This window comes from Saimiri boliviensis, chromosome X, assembly GCF_048565385.1.
Source record: "Saimiri boliviensis isolate mSaiBol1 chromosome X, mSaiBol1.pri, whole genome shotgun sequence".
In the NCBI taxonomy this organism is placed as follows: domain Eukaryota; kingdom Metazoa; phylum Chordata; class Mammalia; order Primates; family Cebidae; genus Saimiri; species Saimiri boliviensis.
The window spans coordinates 135,353,619-135,376,864 of NC_133470.1; the positions used below are offsets into that span (position 1 = coordinate 135,353,619).

Sequence of the window (23,246 nt, forward strand, 5' to 3'; positions counted from 1 at the left end):
TTCACCAGGATGGTCTCGATCTCTTGACCTCGTGATCCACCTGCCTCGGCCTCCCAAAGTGCTGGGATGACAGGTTTGAACCACCGCGCCCGGCCTTTTTCTTTCTTTTTTAAGAGAAGAAGCGCAAATTAAATGCAGTTTATTTTTCTTGAAGAGAAATGCTGGTCTCTATTCACAGCATGTTAATAGCATTATTTCTTTCTTTCTTCCCCCCCCCCCTTTCTGTATACACAGAGGAAGGGAGGAGAGCAGTGTAAGGGAAGGGAGTGTTATAAAGACTTTTTTGTAGAAGTGGTTTTTTTTGCACCTTCAATTACCTCATGGCAGGTGCAATGACCACTCTGTGCTCTCTCGAGGACAAAAGTGGCAATTTGTACTTACAAATACATGATCATATCAGTAAAAATGAGGCCATGCTGAAAATTTGCCCCGAGATATTTAAAGGACACTGAGTTTTGACTCAAATTTACACATAAGTCAATGCCAAATGACAAATTTCAAGCTTCACAAGTTCAGACATTGATCAGGGAATTGGAGCTTCAAAGCCACAAAGCTGAAAGCTTTTGGACCAAGGAATATTCAACAAAAGCTGTGTAAAAATGCATCAGTGCAGTTTGATCACCTCAAGCAAAAATCAGCAAGGTACAACAATGAAGAATTCAAACGTAATCTATTTTTTGGACTTGGAAAATGAGAATGCAATCACGGTCAAAAGTTGCTAATATTTCTAAATGACTTTCAGTGCATTTGAATAGGTGTGAAATAATACAATTCATTTGTATAGCATTTAGTTTACAAATGCTTCCTGGATACATTACATTTCTTTTCACCTCAAGGCTGTGAGGTAGGGCAAATATCATTATCCACATTTTATAGATGGGGGCCCTGAGGGTAAGAGGTTTGTCTGAAGTAACGGAGCTGGTAAGCATTGAGATTAGATTTTTCAAAAAAATCTAGTGATCTTTTCTCTATTTTGGCTATGAATTATCTTTGCGTGTGAGACAGGTGATGCTACTAGTCACACTGTGAATTGCCTTTGGTATTTACAGTATCACATTGACATCATAGGCATTTTTCCCTCTCATTCATCAAGTTCAGTACCTACATGCTCTTTAATTACACATTCACGCGTGAATAATGTATATATCTCGTTATCTACATAGAGTTGGTATTAATAAGAACGGTCCGCTCTATGCCAGTAAGCATGTGCTACTGTTTTAGTTTAAAATAGTTTTCTTTCCCCACTGGGTAAGATGAAGTGATGGTGATGATGTTTAATTTTATACATTCCTTGAGACGTGAAAAAGTACTATCTATGTTAATATAAAACTGAAATAGAAACGAGTATTTACTTTATAGAGAGGCAACATGAAGAGCCCACAGAAAATAACCTATTTCTAAATCACAAAAGATAAACAATATCAATAATATCGAGTAGGTATTGACATTATAATCACCAGCTACTGTGCTATTATACTCATTAACTTATTTAATTCTCAGAACAACACTACTAGGTAGGCATTGTTACATACAGTTCATCAATGAGAAAATTAAGTTTTAGAAAGGGTAATTTGCCTACATTTACACAACTAGTAATGGTGAAAACGGAATCAGATTCTAGCTGATGTAATTAAATATTGTCCTTTATTGTGTCTCTGGTATTCAAACTTCAGCAGTATGTAGCAAAATGATCTGGGCACTTGTTAAAATGTAGATTCCTGAGCACTACATACTGTGATTCAAGACCTGGGGTGGGGTCTGATAATCTAAATTTTTTAAAAATTTATGATTAACATATAATAGCTACGTATGTTTATGGGGTACAATGTGATGTTTTGATATAGGTAAACATTGTATAATGAATTTTAGTAGGTTTCCCAGGTAATTCTCATGATGATTTTTCTAACAGATTTTCAGAAATACTGCCATACATTATACTGATAGCTAACATTTTCTCCAGATTAATTTTGCATGAATCTTTTAAAAATAAGTTATATATTTGAGGGTTTCGGTTGTCGTTGTTGTTGGTTTAACTCAGAAAGCTTACTGTCTCACTGTAGTTGAGAACCTTACCAGAGAAACAGAAATTGTGAGGGAGGGTATAGATATTTGCATAACAGCTGCATACGTATGACACATTCAATGGGGGCAGACAACAGGCTTTCTCTGTAGGTATAAGTAGAGGCAGCTAGCTAGGTACTTAAAAGAAAGGAGAAATGAAGGCAGAAGGGAGAGGAAGAGAAGAAAGGCAGCAAAGTTAAAGGACTGAGCTACTTTTGAACACAAATAAGTACATTTCTCTGAAAAGACAACCAGGTTCTGATTAAAATTTGTGTTTTGACAGCTACGTCTTTTATCTGGTTCGTTTAGGTTCTTAAACGGAATGACAGGGCACACAATCCAATTGGCAGTTGTGATTAAGAGGTCAGGCAGTGAATTCAGTACTTTAAAAAACTCTCTCTTTCTCTCTCTCTCTTTTGGCCCCTTCAACTGGCACTGCAGGCTCCTAAGTTATTCATATCAGCAGGAAGCAATGGTTGAACACCAACCTCTACTCACAAATCTAAGGACAAGCTTCATTATTACCTATTGCTTCAAGGAAATAAATCAGTGACGTTTAGATAATCCGGGCACACATATAGCTTTTCAGTCTCAATTATTGTTTTCTTTTTCTCCGTCTGAACTATTAATCTAGTATGAAAAGCTTAAAAATTAAAAGGCTTTTTAGAAAAGAAATCACTTTTGTCTCTACATAAAAGAAGAGCAAAAAAGGTGCTCCCAAAGGACAGAGTCTGTTAAAAATCAGATTATTTCCACCACACTCTCCTATTATTCACTTGTCAGTAAAATATGTCCTCTCATTGTCTTGGTTTGAATGCCTATTTTTATCTGACTGGAGCTATATGGTCATTTTTGTATTTATTACTAAGTTCTTTAGGTTTCTTCCCCATTCTACTCCCCCCACTCCAGAGCACGTTTCCCTGCTCTTAAAAACTGGGCCACATGCCTCTGAGGAGAAAGTAGTGCATTATTTCATTCCCACCTTTTCTTCTCTTTTGGCATCTCTGAGGCTGCTATGCCCAGAAGTGCTTCCACTCAAGCTGGACCATCAAATCAATGATCGCAGCAGTCTGCTTTCTAAATATGAATGGCAATGAATGACAACAGGCAAGGCAAACTTTCAGCTTTGATTTGTCATTGGTCATGCAAATCTTTTTTTTTTTTCCCTTTTCCTTTTCCATCTCTCTCAATTTCTCCTTGTCTCTCCCTCTCAATCTCCGTCCCTCATAGATGTATGAGAGAGTCCAGCCATTTGGCCAAATTCTCCCCCCTGCTGTTGGCAGCTGCATTGTATCAAATCTTCAAATGAAAGCTTCACCTTTGTGAGTCAAAGTCACAAGAGAAAAATGGTACGGGGAGCCATTATTGCTCTGAAATCGCTTTCTGCTAACCTCTGAGCCTGATTATTCCTGCATCTGAAGCGCAACAGTGTTGCATCCTTATTCATTTGGGCTGTTTAAAATTCTTGCCTGCTCCAGCGTTTGAAGCTTCAATTGTTTTGTGCTTAATGTTGCTCATTTCATATCAAGTTCTTGGTTATGTGAAATACTTTAATTTTTAAAATGTTATTATATCCTCGCTGTTTAAAAAGATTGAGAATGCCATAAAGAGAGAGACCGGTTTAGGCAAACCATAACTAGCTTTCCTAATGCTGTATGTGGTCATTAATCCATCACTTTTGTGAGGATGTCTGCAATTTCTAGTATACTTAGTGCTTTACGTTTCTTTTCTCAAGCTGACAGCAATTGTTTTCATTGGCCAAGGATGCCAGACTTTTACCAGTTATATTTATAAATATTACTTTAAAAAATGAGTTCAAAGCAGTAACATCACTTGAAAATAGCAGGCAAGAGAATAAATTATGCCAACCACTGTTAACCAGAAATTCTGTGCCAGTCTCAGATATACTGTCTTCATTGAGTCAAAGAATGATGAGTTGTGGAAGTCTGTGCCTAGAGCCAATCTAACTGGTGATTTAAGGTGTTGGGTCTGTCACAATTAGTCAACCATCATTGAGAAATACTCAACTACAAACTACTTTATGACAGACATACACTATATTTCATGAGCGTGGGGCAGTTTGGAGTAGAGATACAAAAGAGTGTGAATTCTAATGCCCATCCTCTAGAATCTCATTGAGGAGATAATGACAAAGACTGTCTCTAACCAAACTGGAGTCTGGTTCTTCTGAGCTCCCTTTTTAACTAGGCCCAAACTTAAGCTCCATTCCTGGCTCACTGAGTTCAGTTTTAGCAAAAATACTACTGGGTGAGTCTAATGCAGATCCCGCACCCTTGATATCTGATCCAATACCTTACTCCCCACCCTGGATATCTTACCATCTTGGTCTGCCTTCCGCAAGAATCCTGTCAAGTGAGTTTAGCTGGAATGCACTTAGGCCTAATGTTTCTTCTTAGTAATTTTCCATCCACTGGCTCCTACCCTGGTTCGTGGCTATAACGTCCACTTAGTACTTCTTGTATTTGGAATTGAGAGTAATCTCACTACCCTACTACAAAATTCCACGGTAGTAGTCCCTCTGAATGAAGTCTGCCTTACCATCTTTAACAAATGTCAGAATAATGTTTTTCTTTAACAATAAGACACACAGTTGTAAAAACAAAACTATAATATGTGGTACTTTTGCTAAGTGTCAACAGAACTACACGGAGAGTATAAGTTACGTTAACTGTAGGAAGCAGATTACTTTGAAATAGGGGATTCAACGAACCCTTGAAGAGGTAGATGGGATCTGAGCTATGCATGGGGAAAGCCTGGATGAAGTTTTCATAGGTAGAAAGAAAGAGAGAGGTTATTCCCAATCGGTAAGTAAACAGCCTAAATTGATTTACACATTGTTGCTTTGGAAAAATTATTTCTGAGCTCAAAATTCTTTAGCATCTAACTTTATAAAAGGTTAATGAAAAAAAGGACCAAAGAAACACGCATAAGGTAGAAGAGGGTAGTCAAAAAATGGACAGTTCTATGGAAAAGTCATTCTGCAGCTTACTCTTAGGATTCTGGGTATGATACGCTGGGTCAAAGGTGGCTCTCAAGGGATCAGTAATAATTATAACAAAAATGATCCTAATTCAGGCTGATCAGGATTTGCATAAGATGGGTCCTGATCGCGTAAAGAATGGTGAGTTGCTCCAAAGATCTGAATGTTCTATTACTATCTAGATTTATATTTTATAAAATATGAAGACATCCTAAGCTGAAAGTAGATGTCCTGCAGTAGTTGCAAGCTATGACTGTTCCAGTCCAGAGCTGTATGTATTCTTCGGGGACTTTTCCTAGGGCAGTGTCCACATCTGCTGTATTAGTTTCCTAGGTCTGCCCTAACAAATTACGACAGACTGGGTGACTTACAACAACAGAAGTGTATTCTCTCGCAGCTCTGGACACAAGAATTCTGAAGTAAGGTAAAGGCAGGGTTGGTTCTTTTGAAGGTTCTGGTGGAGAATTTGTTCCACTTCTCTCTCCTGGCTTTTTATGGTAGCCATTAATACTTGGGATTCCTGGGCAGTTGCTTCACTCCAATCTATGCTTCCACAGTTACGTGGCATTTTCTGTGTGTCTTTGTGTCCCACAAAGCCTACTAATAAGGACACCAGTCATTGGATTTAGGGTGCACCCTAATCCAGTATGACCATATCTTAACTTGATTACATTTTCAAAGCCTCCAACAGCAAACAAAGTCCTATTCACAGATACTGGGGATTAGGATTTAAACATACCTTCCTTGGGTGACAATTCAACCCACAACTCTTTCATAGCCTGTTATTGAAGTACCATTTTCCTAAATGGGATTACATAATTCCATCCCAATGATTCATTTCCCAGAATTTTTTTCTTTTGAAACAAGCAAGTTCATACAATATCTACACCTAATAATCTGACTTTCAACTAAAATGGAATGTCTAATTTCTAATCTAGTTTAGTACATATTAGAGCTCTCTTCAAAATCTACTTCACATAGTGAAAGCGAGGTAGTACAGTCAAAGTTACATTAGGCCCTGTGGGGAGATAAAAAAAATGATAAAAAAAAAAAAATTGGCTCCTACTCTCATATAGTTTACAGCCTTGAGGTTTCACAGCATACAATGTTCGCAATGGAAGGGATCATAAAGATCATCTATTCTAAACCATTCATTTTATAGATGGGGCCTTTCAGGCCTAGTGAGGTTAACTAATTTGCCCAGGGCTCACAAAGTTAATTGGGGAAATAGAACATGCAAGGGAAACAAATGAAGGGCACAGTTTTAAAGAAATCCAGCTACTCTTTTGCTTTTGTGTATGAGGTACACAGCGAATTCTGATGACGTGCCATAGAGAGATTAGATCCAAGTCTGGCAGGCAAGAGCAATTCTGGAGTAGATGTCAAGGCTCTTCATCTCCTTTGCTCTCATCTCTATAGCCTCCCAGAAAGCAAAATAACTTCCTGACTTTTCTTTTCCTGGGGCATACATAGGCTTAACTCAAATTTCAGTTGTCTGAGGAAGCAACACCTTTAGAGTAGGAAGCACAAGGCTGTGCTGCTCTGCCTCTTATAATTCTCTGACGACCATAAACTAATGGTGGAGAAGTAGCCCCTGCGGTGGATGGGGTCAGGAAGAAAGGATTCAGAAGTTATAGATTTGCTATAGATAAGAGAACTGTGATGCACAGTTCACTCTTTCCTATTTCAAAAAGAAATATGTAGTATTACTGATTTTGAAGGGAAAAAAAGGGTAAATTGCCTACTTGGAAGACAACCAATTGCTGGAATAGCTTTCAAGTCAGTTTTTAAGTCAAAGCTCTTCTTTCCTTTCTCCTTTCACAGAAGATGTTTGATATATGTGAAAAAACAAAACAAAACAAAACAAAACAAAACCTACTATTAATGGAATTTAAAACAACCAACCACTGGAGCTAAAGTACAATGAGGTACCATGGCATTCTATCATAACCTAACTAAAGACTTAACAGAACAACAAAGACACTGAAGAAAAAAAAAAAATGGTAAGAAATTACAGGAAGAAACTAAGAATTTGAGTATCTGTTTATTTTTCAACTGACATTGAATCATCATCAACTGAGCCTAGTTTTCTCTGAATTAATGGAACTAACATTTAATCTGACTTGCCTAATGTGAGGATAGGCTTACTTCTTTCTCATAAAATGTACAAGGTTTAAAATTAAAGTAGAAAAGCATCACTTTCTAAGCCTACTATTTTGGGACACACTGAACAATTAACTATGTTTCTACCAATTTATTCAAAATTTCATTCAAAATATTCTTTACATAATTACATTTCTTAGAGCTAACTGTAAGAACTGCAATTTCAAATTAGGTGATTTCAAATACACCTAGATGTGAATTAACACAAATTTTAGCATCATCAGTTTAAATGCAGAGCTTCAAAAAAAAACCAAGTAACATGTTATAGATTAACATAAACAAATTTACATAATCAGAGATTCAAAGACATAGTAGAATGGCACATTTTCTTTGGAGTTTTGAAAACGAATAAAATTTGACAAATAATGCATTACAATGATCACTTCCATGGATGTGTTACTACGGAACAGAATTTTTGGCTTTACTAGCAAGAAGAATTACAAACGGAATGTGTTAAGTGTATGCATATCATGCTTCTATGGGGATTATTACACAATTGTGACAAACCAAAAAACTAACTATCAGGAAATGATCCTCCTTATAAGAAACTTACAACACAAGCTAACTTTGGAAAACTCCACAAACGAATTAGTAATTAGAAGAGTCACTCTTCCAATTATTACTAACTGATGCCTACAAAGCTGAGTTTTTTGTCATTTATGATATAGCTAGGAAGAAGAGCTCTTTAGTGTTTTTTTCATTAGAAACTTCATGAAGATGTGTAATTGGACAAGTACCTATTACTTCAGCATTAAATCTAAATTCTATAGTAGTCCCCACACTTTACTTCATTAGTCAAACATACACACAAAAATCAATGCAAGATTTCAATAAGAAATGTATAGGGAAATATAATTTCACATGATAATTCGGCTTATTGTACTTCAATTTAGTAATTATTTGATTCACCTTCTGAAAACTGTAGAACTGATTCACTTGCATGACATTTTCTTTCTAATGCAATGAATTACTGTATTTAAACTAAATAGGATATGTGTATATGTACACACACACATATATATGTGTATACATATATATTGTTTTTTGAGACAGAGTCTCGCTGTGTCAACCAGATTGGGGTGCAAAGGCACAATCTTGGCTCACTGCAACCTCTACCTCCCAGGTTCAAATGATTCTCCTGCCTCAGCCTCCCACGTAGCTGGGATTTCAGGCATGCACCACCACGCCCAGCTAATACTGTATTTTTAGTACAGACAGGGTTTCACCATGTTGCTGAGGCTGGTCTCGAACTCCTGACCTCAGGTGATCCACCTGCCTCAGCCTCCCAAAGTGCTGGGATTAAAGCCATGAGCCACCATACCCAGCCCATACTACAAGTTCTGTATAAAAGCATTGTTTAAGCTCTAATTGGTTAAATTTCAGAGTTTTAGTCCTCAGACTCAGAAGACATGATTTTATTAAGATTAGGCAAGATGCAGGCTTGGAGTGTACACAACACTGGCAGAAAGGCCCTTTAGAGTACCTATGCTTTCGCTATTTTGCTAACATGAGCCCAAACTGAACTTCACTCATTTTTTTATGCAAAATCTTGGCTGGGGAGTGGCTTAAGTTTAAACTCACACTTTCCACCACTAATGTGTTAAGCCACGACTTCTCTTAACTCCATGTGGAAGTACAGCTAAAATTTATAACCAAATCAAAACACCATAGTCAAATATGGGTATATATTTCATGACTTTAACTAAAATGTGAACATTTCTTTTCCAACCTTTCTATTAATGTGACGTGACTTAGCTTTAAACAGACTCAACTTAATGAGAAAATATGGACATCTCATTTAGAATGAAAGACTCAGATGACAGGAAATGTCTTAAATATTAATATTAATGTGTTGGGTTCTAACAACACAAAGTGAAGCTGCAATTAAATTTTACATATAATATGATGCACGTATGTGGATTTCTAATGTTTTCCTGATGATTCATGTAGAGTGCTTTATTTTATTTTTTGAGACGGAGTTTCTTTCTTGTTGCCCAAGCTGGAGTGCAATGGCGCGATCTTGGCTCCCTGTAACCTCTGATTCCTGGGTTCAAGAAATTCTCCTGCCTCAGCCTCCTGAGTAGCTGGGATTACAGGCATGTGCCACCACGCCTGGCTAATTTTGTATTTTTAGTAGAGTTGGTCAGGCTGGTCTTGAACTCCCGACCTCAGGTGATCCGCCTGCCTCAGACTCCCAAAGTGTTAGGATTATAGGCGTGAGCCACCACGCCCGGCCCAGTGCTTTATTTTTTAAAAAACTGGTTGTGTTGTTCACTTTAGGTTTACAATATTAATGCTATTTTGTGATCAATTTGGTAAGCCCTACAATATTTCCCAAAATGACTTAGAGATGCAACTTGATAACTATTTTACTTAGCTAGCAAGATAATTAGAACCTAAACTTGCATTTCAGGTTGCCATATCACCTATACAGAACTGACAACAAGCTATTTTCTTGGCAAATACCTGATTGATGGTTCATTCTTAGCATGCTTGGAGAAACACATTAATAGGATAACCCATGTCTTTTTTCACTCTGTAATATCTACAGATGATCTCTATTTCAGATGACTCTAAGCATCTAAATATGAATAAAAAAGAACACCTTTCTGGCTCATTAAGGCAATTGCTCAAGCTGTCATTAGCATTCTCTCTTTGCAAATGCAGTGCAGGATGCAGCAGGCCTTGTCTGCTGTGGAAACTAATGGCACAGAGCTACCTTTTGACAGCAGGACTAAATTTACATACTTTACATATTCAGTGAGCAAAGGAATAATTTACATTAATCAAATATGCTATGTTTGGGGTATGTTCCCCTCATTTGAAATATACCTGTCTACTTGGTAGGGCTAGTCATCGACAACTGCATAGGAAATGAATTAATTGAGCCAAAGCAAAAGCGGGCCTTTTCTACTCATTTAACCCTATCCGATTTCTATAGGGCAATTGTAAATTACGCCTCAGAAGATAAATAGCAAGTCATGCCTGAAAAGATGAGATGCTCTGGTTTTCATCCTCAGACCTGCTAGGCTGACTACCTGTCAGATAAGGCAGCAGCCAGGATTATGCCTTGAAAAGCTGACAAACCAAGATTTTTATCATTAAATCAAACCTGCTAGGTTTAAACTCTGTGAACTTTAATTATCTCATATTTAATTAGAAGAACTAGATTAAACCAAAAGTGGAGGGTGGAGGGGAAGTCCTGGCAAAGGAGAATCAAGGAGTTATTGGGGATGAGGAGACTTCATATCCACAAATCTGATTTCTCATTTCTAATAAAGCAAGGTTTACATTTACAGGAGACTTAAGGAATCACTGGGCTGCACAGTATGAGAGGTTATCTAGTCCATCCCAGAATGATCATCATCTACCCTGTTCTTTATTATTATTATTTTCTTTTTTTTTCTTTTTCTTTTCTTTTTTTGAGAAGGAATCTCAATCTGTCACCCAGGCTGGAGAGCACTGGTACGATCTCTGCTCACTGCAACCTCTGCCTCCTGGGTTCAAGTGATTCTCCTGTCTCAGACTCCGGAGTAGTTGGGAATACAGGCACCCACCACCACGCCTGGCTAATTTTTTGTCTTTTTAGTAGAGGCAGGGTTTCACCATGTCAACCAGGCTGGTCTCGAACTCCTCACCTCAAGTGATCTGTCCGCCTCAGCCTTCCTAAGTGCTGGGATGACAGGAATGAGCCACTGCACCCTGCCTTACCCTGTTCTTTCAAATCTCTGCAGGAAGAGGTTCTGCATATGTTGAAAAGGTTTAAAACTAATAACGGCACTATAAGTCAGTTTACCAGAGAATGAGAAAATGAAAATATTTCTACTTTACCAACAAAAGATAAAAATAATCTGTGCTCCAGAGGTTGCTTTTATTGCTATTTTTTGTTATGTAAGGCAAGACAGCATAATTAACAGTACTTTCAGAGTATCTTGTTTCATAATAGAGTCATAAGACAATGAATTATTTAACCAGTAAGTACTCATTGATGATCTACTCCAGCAGCTGGCAAACTTTCTCTGTAAATGGTCAGCTAGTAAATATTTTAGGCTTTGTGGGCCACAGAGTCTCTGCCACAACTGCTCAATTCTACCGCTGTAGCCCAAAAGCAGGCATAAGTAATATGTAAATGAATAAACATAGCTATATTCCCAAAAAATTTATTTATGGGAAGTTGAATTTCATATAATTTTCACATCACAAAATGTCGTTTTGTGTGTGTGTGTGTGTGTGTGTGTGTGTGTGTGTGTGTGTGTGTGTGTTTTGAGACAGTCTCCCTCTGTCGCCTAGGCTGGAGTGCAGTGGCACGATCTCTGCTCACTGCAACCTCTGCCTCCCGGGCTCAAGCAATTCTCCCACCTCAGCATCTCGAGTAGCTGGGACTTCAGGCACCTGCAACCCACCTGGGCAATTTTTGTATTTTTAGTACAGACTGGGTTTTGCGATGTTGGTGAGGCTGGTCTAGAAGTCCTGAGCTCAAGTGATCCACCCACCTCGGTGTCCCAAAGTGTTGGGATGAGCTACCACACCCAGTGCTTCTGATTGTTTTCTAACCATTTAAAATCATAAGAAATATTCTCAAATTTTGGACTGGATTTGGCTTATAGGCCATAGTTTGTTATCTCATGGTCTCTTCTACACTTAAGTCACTATGAAAGGGAGAGAAAATGATACAACACACGGCCACTTTTCAAAATGGTTGGGAAAACAAAGACAAAAATGTATTTTTTTTAGTTGGCAAATAATATAAAGCCACACATAATAAAGGGCTAAAGGGTGGGGGGCATCCCATAAGAGCTAAAAGAGTCAAGGCATGAGGAGGACATGACTCTATGAGAGCTTGAATAGTCAGAATAGGACTCGTGTAGCAAGTAGTTGTACCAGGAAAAACCAGGTAGATTTATGTAAGTGGAGAAGAGAAGGAAAGAGCACTCCAGGTAAGAGAAATAATATAAACCAGGACAGAGAAATGTGAATTAGCAGGTTGCATTTGGGGGAGTGCAGGAGAAAGGCCTGTCTAAGCAGAATCAATTGGAGGAATTAATTCAGTCACTCAATAGATAACTATTGATCACTCCTGTGTGTCAAGCATTATGCTAAACACTAGAGATACTGTGATGAGTAAGGCACAATCCTTGCCCTCCAATTGCTCACGGTCTTGTTAGAAGGACAAACAAGCAAAAGCAATTATAATACAGGATAAGATACTTACACTGAGGTATAAAGCTCCCCGGAAATAACTGGCAATTTAAAAAATTATATCAATTCTCAACAATCCATTCATTTGCATTTAAGGTAGAGATCTGTGATTTAAACCACAAAGGGAATCCAAACGCAAAATAAAAATCCCTGTGTGACCCATACAAGGTCTGATCATTTAAATATTCAAATATAACTGCCTTTCCTAGAGAAACAGCAAAATCATATAAACTTCCTATAAGTGATTTTTGGAAGCCTTTTGAAGATTATAATTTTAAAAGGGATTATTACATTATTAGCTTGATTCACTGCAACTGAGTATTATGTCATCGGTCCTAACAATGTGCACACACCTATCTGTAAACCTTATCAGCAATGAGGTAAATTACTATGGAAAAGCCTGAAAGTGTTTTTTCACCAGAGATCTTTAAGAAGAGGATTTATATCTACCTGCATGAGATGACTCAGGATCAATAATGCCTAGCGCAGAGCATGAATTTTCAACTCTATGATTTGAAATCTCTTAAAAGCATTCCAGTGAATATTTCCACAAATTAATCACTCATTCTTTAAAAATGTTACCAGACTTATTTGAGGTAACAGCTAAAAATTCACCTACAAGTGTTTAGAGCAGCACTATGACCAAAGGAAATCTGAAGGAAATCATAAATCTTTTGCATGAGGCCCTAAGTGAAAGGCAGCATTGTAAGGAAATAGCATGCAGTATGGAATTAGACAAACTGGTGTTCAGATTCTGATTGAGCCATTCACCATTCACCAGCTGTGACCTTGGCCAAGCTACTTAACTTCTCTAATCTTCCTTTCCTTCACCTGTAAACTTGGGAATATAAAACCTAATGCTCAGGAACGTTGTGAAGATGCAATGAGATGGTATACATATGACACCTAGAACAGTGCCAGGCAAACAATAAGAACTCAAGAAATGTTAAAAAGTTCTCCATTCTTTCTGTGTTTTTCTTTTTCTTGTCTTGTCTTGTCTTTCTTTCTTTCTTTCTTTTTTTTTTTTTTTTTTTTTTGAGATGATGTTTTGCTCTCTTGCCTAGGCTGGAGTGCAATGGCGTGACCCTGGCTCACTGTAACCTCTGCCTCCTGAGTTCAAGCAATTCTCCTGCCTCAGCCTCCCCAGTAGCTGGGATTACAGGCATGCACCACCATACCCAGCTAATTTTTTTGTACTTTTAGTAGAGACGGGGTTTCACCATGTTGGCCAGGCTGGTCTTGAACTCCTGCCCTCAACTGATCCACCCGCCTTGGCCTCCAAAAGTGCTGGGATTACAGGCGTGAGCCACTGTGCCAGGCCCATTCTTTCTTCATTGCCAGGTTCAACTTAACTTTTTTAGGAAATGACCCCAAGCCAACAGGCACAAAGATGTCATTCTCATAGTAAGAGAGTATAAAAGAGAGAACAGGCCTATGTTTGTGTAACATTTCTTCTATGGTGTATTGGTTATCGTGGGTAGCATGTTGTGGGTAGTGAGCCTTAACAACCAACTCTGCTATCGAAGGCACCTCTTGAACCTCCCCTTCCTCCTGAATCCAAATATGCACCTGCATTCTGCACCTTTTAATGTTCTCTCAGCCTTGGACCTCTCCTCAAAATCCAGGGTCTTTGGTGAAGGGAATAAATAAATGGTGAGAAAGACCAGAAGAAAATACAATTTTGCTAGCAATACCTCCATTTTCTACAATAGTTAAGAAATATTCTTTGCTTTTTTCTCAGTTCATTTCCAAACTAATTCTCACACCCTTGGAATGCTGTAATACCAATATTGCCACTTGTGAAAGAGTATGCCATTCGGGCTTCTCTATCCAGCATTAAAATGAGGCTTCCTCAGTAAATAATGTATGTGGAAGCTTCTCTGAGCTAGAACAAGCATACCTCCTTTGTGCATAGCAGCTCCCATGACCTAGAAGTGCTTCCTGCAGTGCTGTTCTTATTAAGTTGAATATTTCACATGCTTTGGAGCTGAGAGCCGATTTTAACACAGTCTTGAAATCTTCATTATCTCCAAATATCCTACCCATGCTTGCTACTAAATGTACATGTAGTAGTGCTATTGCCCAATATGATTTCTGAATGGATTAATAATAATATCAGTTTTATAGGTCCAGGTACACAACTCACAGGATTCTTAAAGTATCTCAATAGTAGAATACCAATAGGTAAAGAAATCACTTTGCTATGAATCCTATCTGAAGGACTGTGATCCCACATAGGAATATTTAAATAATCAAGGGTTTAGGTGAATGAATGATATAAACTCATTTGCACAAGCCAGAATGCATAAACCTCGTACACGTAAAGATAGAAAAATACAAGTATTACATGAGTTATTTGCTAATACTGTCTTAAAACACTCAGGGTATTTCTAGGTGTTCAAATTAATGAAGTTCCTGAAAATACGGATTAATTTAAATATACTAAAATTGTATATTACATATATGTATGTGTGTGTGTATGCATGCGTGCTATATATAGCTAATAGCTGGCAAAAGAAATGGCTACCCTAGTGGCTTCTGTCTCTTATAAAAGTCACTCCAATAATGACTAGTATACATTTCAAAAACACATTCATGGGATAGAGATCATATCTTAGACTTTCTTTTGTATCCTGCTTAACGCCTGGCAGAATGTTCTGAACCACACAGTAAGCATATAGTCTCGAATGAAAGCTAGAAATATTCATTGTAGAATATATATCTGTTTGCTTCCCAAGTCTACATTTTCTTTCCAAGCATATATATGGTTAACCATCGTGAAATCGGTATTACGGGGCATATAGCATAAATTTTACCAGAAAGCCTTAGGACAAAATGAATATCCTGTTTCCACTAGAAACTTTTACTATTTGATTATCTTAAAAAGTCATGTTATACAATCACCCAATCCTGTTTAAAACAGCACTCAGGCCGTTTATGTGGCTGATCTTGGATTAGCCCTTGTTGCACAGGGATGATTTTCCACTGCAGAAAAGAAGAAATAAAGAGCAAAAGTATTTGAAATGTATAAATAAATTTAAAAAAAAAATAATGCACCTAGAACACTGAATAAGACAAAACCATAAGTAGCTCATTTCTAACACTGATTTGGGATTGTGCTATTGAAACTTAAAACGAGAATTTCAACAAATTAGGCCACAGATAATACAAAAATCTCATTTTTATTTCATTAGTTATTATGCAGATCATGATAAACGTGTCACATATTAAAGGAATGAACTGGGTATTGCCAGCACTCCATCTCAAGCTGCATTCTTGCTTGTTTCTTTAGAAAGTTGTAAGTTAATGAATGGATGCTACTTTCTATGATACGGATGTCCTTCACTATTCGAATCTATTGAATTCAGCAATGAATACATATGCATGAATGTGCACTCTTCTCAAAACAGGGATTTAGACAGTCTACTCCATTAAACATAAGTTTATTTTTCTTCCAGGTGTCAGCTAGGAAATCAACATTTTGGTCAGTGGCCTTTTCATAATGTTTGTCCTAATGGATGCCACCTGGAAATAAAATCAACTGATATTTAATGCAGTATATTTTCTAAGTTCCCATTCTAGGGAGAGTATTATTTTAAAAAGAAGTAATTAACTCTAACTATTAGAAATGAACATAGATTCAAAAATACAACTGTAGCTGAATCTGGTGCTAATTAAAACAAGAGTTAAACAAAAATCATATAATACTTTTTTTATACATTCACATTCTATTCATGATGATAAACATTAGAGCCTATGCTGTCATCCACTTGATGCTGTCATAGCAGTACTGTTTATTTTGGTCCTCCTACTATGGTTTCTATGTATCACATGCGGCCAACTGTGTTGTCCGTCAGTCTGTTCCAGTTACCAGTATTTTGATTAGTAACTTGCCACACGGATATAATGTTTTACAGTCATCTAAATGGTTAATACATATTAACTAACGTTTTAGTGTTAACTGTTCACACAAAACCTAATAAACGGTGCATCTCCAGACCTTCTTTGCTTCCTTTACAAGTAATACACTATGTTTTTTTAAAAAAGACCTTTCAAATATTCTAGTCATGCTCAATGAGTACACCAAAATCAAGCTTAACACAGGCTTGCTCGCTAGAAAGCAATACACGCTTGACAATATGGAAGAAATAGAGGAAATCATTTTGTCAAATTTTATTAAGCCAAGAGGAGTGGGCATATATGTGCTAGATTCATAGAGTAGTTTCTGTTCTTGATGTTGAGATCAAACATCTGAGCACCTTCTGTGTTTCCATCACAGTGGTAAGACACTGGGGCTAATGAATATGATGCAAGTCCTTAACTCCTTAAAGACTTACGTACTTTAGACAACCATCCCATCCTATTCATCCTAGGTGACCACAATGATTACTAAGACCAGCAGCCATGCTCGTAAGTGATGGTGGTCAAAGGCTGACATTCAGAACGTTATGATGGGCTAGTATTCTACTCTCCTGCAAGAGCTGTCTCTTGCATGGACAATATGATGGCAGTGTGGAAAAATCCTAAGTAGAAACATTTTACTTCTATTTATTTTTTAAAAAGTATTCCCCTGACAGCTTGGTCTGATTGACAGCTCTTACAGACTGACCTAATGAACCTTCAGCCTGGGAGCCTTCACACATTCCCTGATAAGCAGTGAACTCAACTTTTACTGTAGGCATCATCTCCTAAGCCCCAGTGATCTGACTAAAGTGGCATGGCCTCCAACTACCACTGCGAACATTTATTGCAGGCCAATCCCAGCAGGAACGTTGTCAAACTGATTTTTCAGCTTTTATAGTCCCCCTGCAAATCAGCCCAAATCACATTGTTCCAGGTTTAGATTAAGCATCTAATTGTGTATCCCCATGGTCTCTGCTAGGATTTTGCAAAGGTTTTGTTAAATTCTGGTATATGAAAACATCACAGAGCCACAAGCGTATATGCAAATTATCTGTAGACTGTAAAAAATACGTTAAGGTTTTGTAAAAAACTGCTGTTCATCTTACGCTCTTTTGTCTGTTTCTTCCTTCCCCATCAGGGCCAGTTTGTAAATGTACAACAGGGAAGATAAGACAAAAGGCTGGGGCAGGAATGATTCAGGATCATGATTAACACCAAAAAATATGTCCTGTACAAAGGGAATCCATGAGTCACATTTAGAGGATTCTTTTACATTGTTTATCTTAGGTCTTAAAGTATAATTCCTCAGGAAAAATGCAGAAACCAGGATACTAGTCTGCTATAAAGAAGGAAGACCGCATTTCTTTTGAATCTTTGTAAAACAACAACAAAAAGGAATTAGTCTAACTATGACGAGTTTTCTGGAAATCATAAGTGACTTATTTTGGAATTAAATGAGCATCATGGGGTTGTAATGCAGGGAAGCTGCAGTTAACATTTTGAACTTCTGAAACCACTTTTATGATGGACTTTTCCTATTTCATATTCTCAAATAAAACATTTGTTGTTCTAAATCTGAGATAAAAGGGTATGTTCATCAGATTATACCGCTTATATAGAATTTGAATTTAGTTTTATATTGCCTTTCATTCCTCTTAGAAACTAGAATGATGAATCTGGACAGACTAATATTTATAAAAAGTAGCCACAGAAATGAAGATATTGTAATCCACAGAAAAAGAAAAACACTTTTCACTTCTTACATAAAGCATATTTAATCAAATGTCTTTGAATCTGTCAGCAATACATATAAACATACCTATACACACATCTCTCTTCTCTCTCTCTCTCTCTCTCTCTCAAGCTACGCAGCTACCAAAATAAAGACAGCCTCTAAATGCCGACATTTGGTAACTGTATTTTGCTGAACCTCAACTACCCTCTCTGGGGCTTTGGCCTGTACTCGCAGCATTACTTTTGCATAACTATGGTAAAACAGCAGCAAGAGTGACAGCAAAAACAAAGATTAATTAACTTGGCTGGTTCAGGGGCTGTTTTCCCTCTAAAACTCTAGATTCTCCTAGTTTTCAGTGTGTTCTAAACATTTCAATTCATATTTTTTTCCTTGTGGGCATAAGAAGGGAAGTATACTGACATACTTAGATCCTGGGTCACAGTAGGTGAACTAGATGTGAGATCGAATTCTGTTTTTCCAATATTTCAGTAAAGAGTCTCACCAAATTGTTTTGTAAGTCTCAAACCACCTAACTATAGATGTAACTGGGTATTTGTATCTTGTATACTTTTAAAAATCTTTGATTCTGTATATAATATGAATCATTTTTTAAACAACCTACATATGTTGGTAAGATCTGTCTTCTTCAAGGCAGTTGCTTTAGGAGCTACAGAATTAAGCAATGATTCTATCATTGCCAAAAAACATTTGCGAAGCCCTTCTTCAGGATATCTTTACAGTAGGCCTTACAGCCTTTTAAATAGTTTTGATGAAGGCCAGTCTTTGACCTTTAATAGATTTGAGTTTTAGAAAGCAAATATTTCAGAACCAAATTGATAAGGAACCTGGGTAACTAAACTGTGCAATACTAAAGTTTGGTTAAACACTAAAGTTTGGTAACTGAAGAAATGATACGGAATTTCTTCTCTAGCTCAAATTCAAGGTATTGCAGAACATTCATTCCGATAAGTAAATTCTAGTTGCTCTGCTCTGGCTGATTGGCCACAGACTGAACACCTGACTTTCGGGAAACAAATTCACAGACTTGCCGGGCCGGCAGATTGTGTCACAAGAATCTGAACTCGAAGAGACCCATGTCACATTAAGATAGGCAATTGAAGCAAGCGTCAGACTGTATCATAGTTGTGGCAGTCACGTTCAAACAAAGGAAACCAGTGAGTTGCCTTTGGAAACAGAGGAGAAAAGAGGCGAGAGAGATGAGTGAGATCATGGAAGGACAGATACAGCAACTTACAATTCTAACTTTTCCATTTCGGTTCCAGCCTAAGACACTCTACGGTCTCACTGTTGTTTTCTATCCTTGGATGTCCTTAAATAAATTCCCCTTCGTTCAAGCTACCTTGTGTAGATTTCTATTCCATACAACCAAGCAGTGCCTATGACAATGTGTTAATGGACCTGATTCCTTCCTTTAGTTTGTCAATAAAAAAAAATTAGAAAAATAATTTCTAAACTGTTCATGGATGGCTGAATGCCCAGGGAGATGGATCAGGCATTAGAAACCAGATCTCCTAATTCGTCACAGACCCTGGAGTTCCATAACCTTGGAAATGTTATTTAACCTCTCTTTGCCTCAGTTTCCATCACTACAAAAGGGAATATAGTAATAGTACTTAACCTCTCTAATAGGATTGTTGGGAGGATTTATTAGTTATTATATAACACAAATTGTAGAGGCTAGGAGCGGTGGCTCATGCTTGTAATCCCAGCATTTTGGGAGGCTGAGATGGGTAGATCACCAGAGGTCAGGAGTTTGAGACCAGCCTGCCCTACATGGTGAAGTCCTGTCTCTAGTAAAAATACAAAAATCAGCCAGGCATGGTGTTACGTGCCTGTAGTCCCAGCTACTTGGTTGGTGGTGAGGAGGGGGGCTGAGGCAGGAGAATTGCTTAAACCCGGGAGGCAGAGGTTGCAGTGAGACGACATTGCACTATTGCACTCCAGCCTGGGTGACAGAGCAAGGTTCTATCTCAAAAAAACAAACAACAACAACAACAAATTAGGTGATTGAATCAGGGAAGGAACCTGATCTACAGAGGAACCATCCTAGGCTTGTCAAAGACTTGGGGGCCTCGTGTTAAAAAAAAAAAAAAAAAAAAAAAAAAAAACAGGAAGAAAAAAAGGAACCAAATAACGTTCCTGTCACAGGAACATAGAATTGGGACCCAAGAATCTTTGTTAGGAAGTAGAAGAAGCAGTTAGATAAGGGTAAAAAAAAAGTCTCGTTTCAAGCACTAGCTTAAAGGCCGATGAACTCATGCTGTGAAGGACCCCAAAGCCACCTTGAAAGGAGAGCAAAGATCCCATTTCCAGGGCTCTAGGTCTAGGTGTATAATACATCCTGCCCTGGGTTCCCTTGAGCCTCTCTGTATCTGTTCCATGAACACCCAGTTTAAAGAGCTTTTCATTCCTTGTAATCAGAAGAGGCTCAATTAAGTAAAATGCTTATTAATAGTACCTTAAATTTTAGTACAAAAATTAAAAGCAATTACATACACAAACAGCCTAGAAGGGGGGTCCCAGATGCTTCTCATTTCAAACTTTCTTTTTTTTCTCTCTCTTTTTTTTTAGTGTTCTCACAATACCCTCATTTCTCTCTTTCTGGGTTAAAAAGTGCATTATCAGTATCTTATCACCAGGAACTAAATGCCACAGGTCTTAAGAATGAGTAATTAATCATCCTATATCCATTTAGCATCATTGGATTCATTTTGTTTAACATGATAGATAATAGCTTAAGCCTACATTCTTCCAATTAAAATGTGAAAATGTTCTTTACAAAGGTCTTCTACCCTTACAAACCTAACCAAACTCTAGAGCATATTCTATAATTAGCACCCTGAAAATATATCTTAAGGCAGCAAAACAGCAACCTGAGTATAAACCAAGACTATTGCAAATTGTAAACAACTTCAGATGATTTATAGAAAAAGAATTCGACAAAGCTTCCTTAATGTCAGAATATAAACAGTTCTTAGTGCTATCTAGTTAAACGATAGTTATAAAACCCATTGAACTGAATGAGAATTTGGATTGTCAGACAAATGTTTGTTAGGGGTTAATTAATTCATATGAACTACACAGCTCAGCTGAAAATGGGCTCATTATTCTAAGCCACCAACTTTGTCTGCTTCTTGTATTGTCCTCCTTTCTCCATCAGATTTATCCTGTTGAACCCCCACCCATGGTAACGCATGTCAGGAGACAGAAATATTTACAAGGAAATGTGAGCTACAGGTATTTTGCAAGAGTACATCAGAGGTACAAAGATGTCTGCTGGAACACCGAAATGGAAAGATCATTTATTAGTATACCATGGTTCATAACATCCCAAAGGGTTCAATATTTTCATTAGGCACATAAACATACCCCTCCTCCTTTTCAAATGCCTCATTACAGCTAAGCCTGGAGCTTTTCTCTTAAAAAGCTTTCCTCTGAAATTATTAATAATTTGAAGTTCCCTACAGGCCAAGGGTATTATTACAGTCAAAATGCATCAATATGTATATATACTTATATACTCTCTTTATGCTATTTTAAATAACAAAGTATTTAGTGGAAACAGTAAAGAATTCATAAGCTCTATACAGAAAAGCCTAGAGGAAGATGGCAATATCCCAGACTCCAAGGAAACAGCTCTTGAAGCTTATTAGGTGGGTGTAGGAGACTGTAATAGGATTATGAGTTTTGGTTTAGCCTGTCCATCATTTCAAAATCCCCATAACTAAAGGGAATATCTTCATAGGGGTCTGAGTTTAATATTGAAGCTGCTTTATTTAATTCTTCCTATTTTACAATGCTGAGTGCTAATTAGTTCCATCCACTTTCTTCAGGCTTGTCAATAAAGCAACTTGGAAGCCAAGAACCTGCTGAATTATGGATTAACCAGTTCTGTAACGGCGTGTTCAAGCAACCTAGTTAGCTGCTCCAAACTGTAATGTTATTATGGGCACAGGAAAGCATAAAATAGTCTTTTGTTATCTTCTGCTTAAGAGAAAAAAAATAATTCCCTACAAGTGAACTGTTTATGTCTAATGTGTTAATGAACATTTTAGATACGTAAAACTAAAATGACATTTACTGTTTTGTGTGTTGAACATAGCCTATTAAATTCACAATGGATATAATATTTGCTATAAACAAAAAAGACAAACTAGTCTTAGAATTTTGAGTGCAGAAAAAAAAAAAACTTAAAGGCAGAAAGATTGAAAGACTGACATGAGTTCCCTCGTCTACCTTCACTTCTACTGAACCTGCATCCCAACCTCCCTGGGCCTTCCCATCACTTTGCTACTCTTGGCACTGACTCCTTTCTGGTGCAGCTAGATGCTAGAATTGGCCATGTAGGGTCATAAATTCTGGAATTAGAAGTAATGTTAGAGATAAACTGACATAGCTCTCTTATTTCACAAGTGAATTAACTGAGACCCAAAGGTCAAGTGAACTATTTGAGGTCATACAAGCTAGCTGATAGTAAAGTTAAAAAAATGAATCCAAGTCTCATGATTCCTTGTTCAATGCTCCTTCATTTCTACTTACCATCATAACCATCCCATTCAACCATGTCCAAACTCATCGCCCTCACCAGGTTGCTGAGCTCTCCCCTCCCCAACACATAATTTCTTTAGCCACAAGGAATTGAACCATGATCAAGAACTGAAAAAACGCAACTTAGCTCTATCTGTTGCGTGCTCCCTGGTTTGACTCCCAAGGGTCCCCAAACCTCCCCTGCCTCCACAGGCTTCCAACTCTACCTTCCTTTCTTCATTTCTAAAGGCTTAGCTTGAGTTCTACCTTGTAAAAATGAGTCTATCTCCCAGGAGTTTAATCATCTGCCTTCGCCTAGAAACCAATCATGTTCTATGCTGCTCGTCTTTGTGGTAGAGACAACACTCGTTTTCTCCCCTTCTGAAGATTTATTTACTAATGCATTTATTGAAATACATGTATTCCCTTATTACTGCTGTCTTTTCCTTACACCCTAATAAAAATAATAATAGCAGTAATAATAACGAGCTAGTACATACAAACTATTTATTACTGAACAAAACTCTGTCTTACCATTCAAATTGTCTGCAAGCCAATTTTGGTGGCAGTGGGACGAAGAACCCTGTCTATAGTTGAACTAAGGAAAAGCTCTGCAACATTTTGTGCTAGGGATCA

At 37.6% G+C, this 23,246-nt stretch overlaps 1 protein-coding gene across 5 annotated transcripts in view; it reads right to left on the minus strand.

Annotated features, from left to right (window-relative positions):
* Positions 1–23,246, minus strand: part of DIAPH2 (diaphanous related formin 2) — a 914,837-nt gene that overhangs the window by 119,712 nt on the left and 771,879 nt on the right. The gene's annotated exons all lie outside the window — the stretch shown is intronic.